Source organism: Suricata suricatta, chromosome 5 (genome assembly GCF_006229205.1).
Source record: "Suricata suricatta isolate VVHF042 chromosome 5, meerkat_22Aug2017_6uvM2_HiC, whole genome shotgun sequence".
In the NCBI taxonomy this organism is placed as follows: Eukaryota; Metazoa; Chordata; class Mammalia; order Carnivora; family Herpestidae; genus Suricata; species Suricata suricatta.
The window spans coordinates 90,746,250-90,757,169 of NC_043704.1; the positions used below are offsets into that span (position 1 = coordinate 90,746,250).

General features: G+C 35.3%; 1 pseudogene; it reads left to right on the plus strand.

Moving 5' to 3' along the window:
- The first annotated feature begins 518 nt into the window (after nt 1-518).
- On the plus strand, nt 519-9,494 carry LOC115291208 (annotated as a pseudogene).
- The last annotated feature ends 1,426 nt before the right edge of the window (nt 9,495-10,920 follow it).

The following is a 10,920-nucleotide window of genomic DNA, read 5'->3' on the forward strand; positions in this document are numbered from 1 at the left end:
GAAGCGCCTCAGAACACCCTTGGAACACCTCCATTACGATAACTGAGGCATTTCACATCAATGAGGAAAGCTGGACTACTCATTAAGTGGTACTGTGTCAATAAGCTAGCCATTTAGAAATAAAATAAGCTAGACTCCTATATTAAATCATACCTAGGGAAAAAATCTTTATGGATTAAACATAAACATAAAAAAGTAACAGAGGAAAATGTTAAATAATTAGTCTCATTACTTCATGTAGGGAAAGCTTTTGTAAGCATGGCTCCACAGCCACAAACTATTAGGAAAAGATTAACCACTGGGGGAAACACAAATGAAATTAGAATTGTCAATATAGAAAAAAAATTACTAATTGGTGAGACAAAAACTCAATATCCTTTAAAAATACAGAGTTATTATTAAACAGCAATAAGAAAAAGAAGATTATACTAATGGGGGGAAAGCAAGACATGAACAAGAAATTTACAAAAGACAGTGCAATGACTACTAAAGATTTGAAAATATAGTCAATAGGACTAATGAACAAAAACAATGCTGAGATATCAAAGTTCACCTGCCTACGTAAAGAATATCCTTGGTGTGAGGATGTAGTGCTAGTGGAAGGACATGTTTACAGCTTCCTGGAGAGTATTTCGCAGTAAGTATCAAATATCTAAATCTTCATCATTTTTTAAAGTTTTAAAATTTATTTTATAATTTGACATATAAAAAAGAGTTGGATTTATTTCAGAATTCTTTAGAAGGGGAAAACTATTCTAAATGTTCATAAATACCAGATGTTAAAAATACAATTTGAAGCCACTGAAAATGAGAAAGTAACCAGTAATTATTGACATAGAAAGATATCCATGGCAGGGCACGGGGTGGCTCAAACAGCTAAGTGTCCAACATTGGTTCAGGTCATGATTTCGTGGTTGGCAGGTTTGACCTCCACTCTGGGCTCTGTGCCGACAGCTCAGAGCCTGGAACCTGCTTTAGATTCTGTGTCTCTCACTCTCTATGCCCCTCCCCCACTCACACTTTCTCTCTTTCAAAAATAAAATTTTTAAAAAGATAATCATGGCACGATGTTAGATATGAATATACCTTCCATGAAGACTCATAAAAAACTATCTTTCTAATCATCTGTCTGCCTTTACCTATGTGTGTGTGTGTATATATATATATATATATATATATACACACACACACACACAGAGATACACAGGTCTGGAAAGTTATACTAAAATATCAATAAAAGTCATTAGCAAAATTAAAGGAAAGCTTTCTTTTTCTTTTTTATATTTGCCTATATTATCTGAATTACTTATGTGTAAAAATAAGACTGTTTAAAGGATTATTTAAAATGTAATTTCAAATTTCAAATTGGGCAAGAAAAAGTAAGTCTGGACATTTTCTAGAAGTTTAAAAATGAGCTATAGCTAGTCATCATAATCAATGTTTGCAGAAAGTACAATCTACAGTAAGTTTTATTGTTTTTTTAAGTATCCAACTAAAAATTCTAGGAAAATATCTTGATTTCTTTCCCACATGAAATACTACTTAAGGATCTACTAAATAGTGTCCTTCTGCTACCCTTACCCCCAGTGTTTCACTTTTTGGCTTTGTATCTCCAATAAAAGATCTTGCAGGCTTTAAGCTTCTTTTCTTTGAAAATTATTTTCTGTTAGGTCTTAAGAAAATAAAGTGGAACTGTGGTTTGCATCTTATTTGGGAAAGATAGATAACCTTGAATCTTAAACCTTCTCTGGCATTTTCTTGATCTTCACTAACCATGACCAAGGTAGAATGGTCTCATCTGCAAATTACTAAAAATAATCAGCTCTGGGAAGTGACCTTGGATGAAGCAATGTTAAATTGGCCAGGAAATTTTTTTGAGACATCACTGTTATTAACTCACAATTTTTTCATTTCACTCTGCCACTGATGCTTGGCAGGTTATAATTTTTCATTTTCGCACTTGGATGAAACTCAGTGAAGTAGAGATTATGGAGATAGTAGTGGAGAATTTTTACAAAGGGATTTCCCCCCTCACTCCATATTATTATATGGCTACAAAGTGGATCTCTATTGGAGACAACTTATCAGTTGAAGATATGTACTGACCTACACCATATTTTAAACTTTTTTAGTGCTGCCTTCTATATATAGAGTTGATGTTATAACCAATTTGTATACTTGGAAACATTTCCATAATGGAGATGGTTTAGATTGATTCTTCTTTGACAACTCAAAGCCTTCATGAGATTATTTGTTGGGATTAAAGAAAATGTCATTGAAAATAGAAAGCAAGTCTTTACGTAGAGATATCCAGTGACACAGACTGGAAATCAACATCTACTAATATTAATGAATTAAGAGCTAATTTTAGATAGGTGGCATCTATTCTTGGTGCATCCTTCTTCCTTCTTTATCTCCATAAAACCAGTCCCAAGGCCAGTAGTCTGCTGTTGACCATTTATATCCATATTCTTTCAGAATCTGCTTTCAGCATGCTATTCACTAACCAGCTTATGATAGGCACTAAATAGGTAAATTGTCATTCGCTCAAGTAAAAGAGGACAGAAAATTCATTTTAAAAATAAAGAGTATTATATAATAAGGAATATAGTAAGTCAGAGGAAAAATTAAAGTTTGGAAATATCCCTTAAGTCATAAGATAATATTTAAATGGGTAACTAGTATAGAGACTTAGAGATCAGTCTCTTCCAGTCTCAAAAAACTAAGAAATGCAGGGGCACCTAGGTGGAAGAGTCAGTTGAGAGTCCGACTCTTGATCTCAGCTCAGGTCATGATCTTGTGGTTTGTGGGTTTGAGCCCTACAGTGGGCTCTGTACTGATAGCATAAAGCCTGCTGAGACTCTGCCTCTCCTTCTCTCTGCCCCTCCCCAGCCTGTGCACGCACACGCTATTTCTCTCTCTCTCTCTCTCAAATCAATCAATTTTTTTTTACTTTAGTTTAAAAAAAAAAACTAAGAAATGCCTACTTGAGTCATTAATTCCCTTAACTTATCTTGATTGGAACATGAGCATCCAGTTTAACCCAGGGTAGTATCAAGATAGAGTACCAAACTAGAGACAACTATTTACTAGAAAAACTATTAAGTTCTTCCTTAAGTTCTTAATGTGTGTCATCACCATATTACTTAAAATGAAATCAGGACTGCTTGGGTGACTCAGTCAGTTAAGCACTGGACTATTGATTTCAGTTCAGGTCATGATCTCACCATCATGAGATCAAGCCCTAAGTGGGGCTCCACTCAGGGTGTAGAGCTTACCTAAGATTCTCCATCTTCCTCTCCCTCTGCTCCTCCCTGATTGTGTGCACCCCCATAAATAAATAAGTAAATAAAAAATAAATAAATACTAAACTGCTCCTCTCCCCCAGAACATCTGAATTTGAGGTCTTGTATTTAATTGTAGAATAAAATATTTTATTCCCCTAAGAAAACTGATTTAAACACTATATCACCATAGACATTATAATTACCTCACAATATAATTTTGATATAAACGAGACTGTTAACTATTTTTCTTTTGTCTAACCACTGGCAAAATATGTAAATTGACAGAAGAGCTGCATAGTAAACAGCTTCCTTTGAATGACTACAGCATCTTACAGGTGAACAGATCAAATGCTTTTATAGCAACAGCTCATAGTAACATTTTGGTTTTAAGTGAAGTTCCAAGCAGAAAGGAAACTGATCTTTGCATTGAGATAAAGACGTAAAGTGTCTAATCTAAACTTTTTAAAAAAGAGGATTGGTAAAGATGATAATATCAAACATACATCCTTATTTATCTGTATGATATACAGTACAGGCTAAAGTTTTAAGAAACATGATTCAAATAAGTTATTTAAATACAAATAATACAGGCAAAACAACAAAAATGATAAATTTTAAACATAATATAGTTCCTTAATAAATTATATGTTTTAATAGATATGTTTAATAAATTGTTTTTCTATTATAAATACTAATTAACAGCAAGTAGTCTATCAAATATCAAATAGTCAATAATAAGATATTTGTTTTTTCTACCAGCCACTGAGGTGGAAAATAGGAAATTTAAAAAAAGAAAAGTAGGAGGAAGAGAGACCAAAGGAAGAGTTTGTTCCCTTCTTTCCTTCTCTAAGCTCTAGAGAGACAAATACAATGCTCCAAAGATTAGAATCAGGTCTACCTGTGTCCTACCATTTCAAGCAAAAGGTAGAGTAGTTTGCCTTGCTCCTTTATAAAAGCTGGTAACACAGAGAAAGTTAGCCTAAATCTGTTATGCATTAAGGTAGCAGCATTTGGTGCAGAAGCTACAGAGAAACCTATTATTAAAATTTCCTACCTTTGAAAAATAATGTCAAGGTTCATCATTTATATTGTGAAAATTGCTGATTTGACTCTTCCACTTAAAATATTGAAAAGTGAAAGACTAAATAGCATACAATCATTCATCCTAGAGGTAATAAGTAACATAGATGATATACATTTTATTAGAAGATCTACTACAAGAGGAGTACTTTATATTCTAATAATAAAAGGAAAATTCTTAATCAAAACTTGGAATCTTTTTATTCTTACAAAACTATTAAATTTTTAAAAACAATCCATTTTGTTGTTCTTGTATTACAAGACAATGCATAAAATGTTCACCACCTCAAGATAATTCCATTTTTTACCTGCATTCTTTTTAAAATAGCATTTCTAGTATTAAGGGAAATAAGCAAAATCTCAGTTGATTGTTTTTGTTTTAAGTACTCAAATTATTACATTAAAATTCCAAAAAGGCATTTTTAAGGAAAATTACATTTCTTATCAGTCAGGTAAATTGAATCAAATCATCAAAAATAAATATTACCTCTCCCTTAAGATAAATGTTGATTTAGGTAACTAACATCTGTTTTTAGACTGAGGTAATAGAAAGGAAAATATAGATAGTTAAGTTATGGATAGACTTTCTTAAGAAAAACTGATATGCTGATTTCAACATCTGGAAAATCCTTATGTAGATACAGAAATAGAGCAGACATCTCTGGTACCACTACAGTACTGAGACATGCTGCCTGTGGGGTCAGAGACAATGCCTGAATGCCCTACAACTTGTATCTTCAACTTTGAGAAACTGGACTGACTAGGCATGTTAAATATTTCCTTATTCTCTTGTCTTTATTTTTTTTTTTAAAGAAAAGCCAAGAAAAATATCCAGGTGCCCTGTTTTATTCATGAGACTGTGCCAGAAATCATTAACAGAAATAAAGAGAACTAAAGTTAAGAAATCTCAGCCAAAGCCAAAGATTTCTCTACATTCAGTCTTCTCTCTTGAGTATAGCTATATGATGCAACCCTCATAATACACAGACATGCTCAATGCTAAAATGACTGTGTTAACAAATAAAGTCATAGCATTCTGCCTCTGGAGTACCACGGGCAATGAAGATCTGTAAAATGGGCAAGAGTCCTTCAACTTAAGTAGCACCAGAATTAAACAGCACAGAGAGAGGTAATTAGAGCTCAAAAAACTTCTCTCTCGTAGCTATTTAGGCATTCATTTTCCCTTATTTTCCCTTGCTTTTGAACTGACTCCCCCACCCCTCCTGCACTGTCAAAGTTTTCTGAATCTTTGAAAAATACCAACATTATTGTTTACTCATACTAAGTATTTTGAGTGTCTAAGACTTGTGCACACACTTATAAAAATATAACATGTTACTGTGAAGTTGGAAAAAGTATTGTTCTCCCCAATTAACAAGTTCTTTAGTTCAAAATAATATATATATACATAATGACAACTAATAACAGGCATGAAAATGATTTACTAATAAAAAATAGAGCTAATAAAAAAGATTTGAGATAATTTAATGACTGCAAATAATGTGTATCAAAAATGCTGTATCAGTTTTTAATAACTTATAATACATTTACTAAATGATTATAATGGCATTGCAGAAAAGGGAAATATTTCAAGTAGTCAGGAAAGCAGGAAAAATCTTGAGCAGTTAAAAACATAAAAAAGAGATTTTTGTCTTTCAAACAAGTCACAGGTGAAGCTGATGCTGCTGTGTGGACTACACTTTAGGAATCACTGACTTGGGGATTCTTCTGTGTTTGAGATTGTTCAGCATAGATGAGGTGGATACTAAAACTGTAGAAGACATGATGCAGGAGATTATGTGAGAATAGAGATTTCAGAGACTGAAGGTGGATGGTGTAAATGAATCATGACACAATGCTACCTAGCATCTTCCTACGTGTCACATATGTGAGGAGAGGGGTGAGGAAGAGGTCCTTGTGTTGCCTTCATGAACCTTGCAGCACAGGGACCTGAAAGAAGAAGCTATAAAAAAACGTTGGCCACTGACTTTGCTATGGATCTCATCCACTCAGCTTAAGACCTGAATAAAAAATAAAATAAAAATAAAATAAAATAAAAAGATAAGCCTCCCAGAGCACAAAAATTCTCCAGTACACTGCCTTCAGACTGCATCAGCACCATTGGCTCTCCTGGGCTTCAAGCCTGCTGGCCCATACTACAGATTTGGGCTTGCCAGCCTTCATAATCACAGCATCCATCCTCTGTTTTCTGTCTTAGCCAAATTTCCTTATCTCTGTCTTTGACATCTGTTTTAGTACACCACTGAGCGATCCTGCACGAATTTCTAAGTATGAACATCTTTTGGAGATCCTTTGCCAGAAATGGGAATTAAAAAAAAAAAGAGCAAAGGGAAAGGAGCCAACTATAATTTACCCATATTTTATTTAAATCCATCCTATTTTTGAAAGTTAAAAAATAAAGACCTAATCAAATATCTGCCTGGTTCTTGGGCTGAAGCACAGTCTATATATAGCATGTCATTTATCTTGGTTGGGCTGTAATACATTTTTGAATTCTAGTAAGGAGATTGAATCAATAATCAAACTCCTCCAACAAACAAAAGCCCAGGACCAAAGGGTTCCACTGGTGAATTCCACCAAATATTCAAAGAGGATTTAATGCCTGTCCTTCTCAAACTCCTCCAAAACACTGAAGAGGAAGGAATGCTTCCTAACTCATTTTATGAGGCCAGCATTATCCTGATGACAAAACCAGACAAAGACACACAAAGTAGGAAAGCTAAAACAGCAGAGGGAAGGGGAGGGGTAGCGGGGGGGGGGGGGCGGGGAGGAAGGGAGGAGGGGAGGAGAGGAAATTAGGCCAGTATCCTTGATGAATACAGATGTAAAAATTTCAACAAAATACTAGCAAAACAAATTCAACAATACACTAAATGAATCATACACCATGACCAAGTGGCATTTTTTTTTAATTTATCTGCCTCACCTACTGAGAACAACCATTCTGAAAAAGACCAATGAACATCTCTGCAAAGCAACATAGCTAATTAAACAATACTTAACAGGCCAAAGTTAACTATCAAGAGATATTCACCAAAGTACTCCCATTGCCACTTCTGCTGAGTTGTAGGAAGAAGCAAATCCTCATGGCTCTGGATAAATGAAAAATTCATTTAGAAAGTAATTTTAGTTCCTTAAGTTACAGTTCTAAATATTTGTGAGACATCTCAACTCTGAGCTTCTTACCTCCAGCAGCCTATATGTTTGGGCCACCATCTCCTGAAACAGCTTAACTTCTTCCCTGATTATAGCCCTCATCATTCCAAAAATCTCACTCCATTGCTCCTGATACACTTGATCTTGAAACTCACTGAAGCTTCTGATGCTCTGACCACCTCTACTTTCTTGGGAGTCATTGTCCACTCCCCACACTAACCCTGCCATGTCCCTGTCTAAATTCCTTCTGATCCAACCTAGACTTTATGGCACATCGTTTCAATAAATTTCTTATCAAAAATCCATTCTATCTGCTTAAGCCCTGATAACTAAAGGCCTTTCTCAGACCTATCATTTGTCCTCTATGCTCCTGTGCCCAGATTCTTGAAGACTAATCAGACAGCAGGCTAAAACTACACTGCCTCTCACCTCAGCTGAGCTCCTCAGGCCACTGACCCTTTGGTTGGTCATCTTTTCCATTCCCCTCAGTGACTGTCCCTAATGTCCATTATTCTCTCCAGCATTGTATCTTATCCCAAACCTCTTCTGTAGCAGACAGTTCCTCATAGTATTATCAAGAAGAATCTTTCTCACCCTCCATTCCCCAGAGATATATTTATATAGAAGTATGCCATCTTTTCTTCATGTCTTAAAGGAAGAAACTTCTACTTCAGGCTGGTCCTTCCACCTGTACTTTAAATTCCATTTGCTCTCAGCTACTCAAGATCATTATATTATCAATGATCTTTTCTCTTTGTTGTATCATCAGTGTCCTCTCAACTAGATCTTTCCTTCAGCAACATATAAATAAACACATTTCTCCCATCATAATAAAAATCCTTCCTTTGACTTATGCTTACTCCTTCCCTTCCCAAGTATCCTCTTAGAAGAGTTGTTTGTACTCTCTGTCTCCATATCCCCCTTTGCATCCCTCAACCTTCTGCAATTTGCTACTTCAAACACACTATTGAAATTACTCTCACCAAGATCATTTAAATGACTTCTAAGTTTCTAAATTAAAAGGCGAGGTTTTCATTCTCTTACTTGAGCTCCCAATAGCATTTGACACTCCTGGTCAATCTCCCCTCTTCAAGTGCTCTCCTGGTTTTAAAATAACATTATCCCTTGTTTCTCTTCTTATCTCTCTAACTAGTTTTTCTCAGTCTGTTTCCTGGATTATTTTTCCTATACATATCCAAAAAAAAGTTTAAAAACAAACTGAAAGGCATCCCAGTGGATTTTTGGAGCTGAGCTACATATAGCAAGACTCTGTCATGACGATATCATGCAGGTTGTGACTATGAGAACTCACAGCCCCATGGGCTTTAATAGTCTGTATGCCATAATCATGGAGTTCGGCGGCAATGTCACTTTACACAGTTATATATGGAGCTATCAGCTGCCCAGAGGAAGAGATAGGGGGCTTCACTGCTGTGCCAGAAAACAAATTTGGGAAGACATTTACTTTCATTCATTTAGGGAAATAAGGACTCCCTAGATGTGTGAATGACCTGCTTTTCCTTCATTCATAAAATATTGTGCACTTAGACCTGAGGCTTGCAAACATTCTGATTAGTGAGCAAAATATCTGCAAATCTGGTAACTGGTTGCTTCAAGAAGCCGGAAGATTTGCTGTGTTTCCAGAGACTCCTTACCATCTAGAGAGCACATACATCCACCAACCCCCAGAACCCGTGAAAGACCATAATGCCCAAAGCTGACATCTATTCTTTTGCCATCATTCTCTAGCAAATGACTACCAAACAAGTGCTTTACTCAGGGCAGCATCACTATGTGTTCTATACCACAGTGGCCTACAATCGTCATCCACTTGTCTCAGCACCTGTGGTCACAGACTCAACCACTAGGACAAGACAAGAGGGTCATCTGCTGCTGCTAAGTGCAGAACTTCTGGTTGATTTTAACTTTTTAAAACCTGAATTTGGCTGACTTTAAACCTGCATTAAGGTAACCTATCACTTTGTTTCTATTCATTTTTTTACTTTATTTAAATCCAAGTTCATTAACATATAGTGTAATAACAATTTCAGGAGTAGAATTTAGTAATTGATCACTCACATTATAACACCCAGTGCTCATCTCAACAACTGTTTTCCTTAATGCCCATCACCCATTTAGTCCATCCCCCCACCCCACATTTCTCCAACAATCTTCAGTTTGTTCCTATGTTTAAGAGTTTCTTATGGTTTTTCTCCCTCTCTTTTTTCATATTATTTTTCCAACTCTTCCCCTATGTTCATCTGCTTTGTTTCTTAAATTCCATGAATGAGTGAAATTGTATATTTGTCTTTCTCTGACTTATTTCGCTTAGCGTAATACATTCTAGTTCCATCCATGTTGTAGAAAATGGCAAGATTTTAATTGTTTGATCACTGAGTAATATTCCATTGTATATACATACCACATCTTCTTTATTCATTCATCAGTGGATAAATATTTTGGTTCTTTCCATGATTTTCTATTCATCTTTAGAGGATACAGAAGAAAAATATTTGTACGAGGGATTTTTTAATTTTTAATGTTTATTTTTTAGAATGAGAGACAGAGTGTAAGTGGGGGAGGGGAAAAGAGAGAGGGAGACACAGAATCTGAATCAGGCTCCAGGCTCTGCACTGTCAGTATAGAGCCCAATGTGGGGCTCCAAAGTCAGATACTCAATCAACTCAGCCACCCAAGCGCCCTATGTAAAAGGGAATTTTAGAAAATAAATTTATTTAAAACCTCAAAAAAAAAGAAAAGAAAAAGAATTGCCAGAATGTAACTTTCAGATCAATTAAAACTGTTACATTATAACAAAAATAATAACTATAATGTTCTTTAAGCATGAAAAACTTGAAACAAACAGCATATATAATTTGCAAATAAGACAGTGCATTTCAATTAATAGATGGTGCTTTCAAGATGGTATGGGAAAGGAATGGAGAGGCAAATACTGATCTTTTTTAAAAAACTGTCTTGAAGACTATTCATTTTTGAAAGAGAAACAGACAGACAGACAGACTGTTAGCTGGGGAATGGCAGAGAGAGAGGCAGACACAGAATCTGAAGCAGGCTCCAGGCTCTGAAATGTCAGCACAGAGTCCAATGAAGGGCTCAGACTCACAGACCTCAAGATCATGACCTGAGCCAAAGTAGGACGTTTAATCAACTGAGCCACCCAGGTGCCCCAGGAAAATACTGATCTTAAGCCTTCATTAAAGTCTTCTACATGTTCTGGAGGAGAAACAAGTAACCTTCTTTTAAACTTCTCTAATTTTCTTTATAAAATATAAAACTAAACCAAAATTAATCAAACTCAACATGATCACAAAATCTCTGTCTTATACGAGTAATCTTTCATTTAAAAATGTAAAAT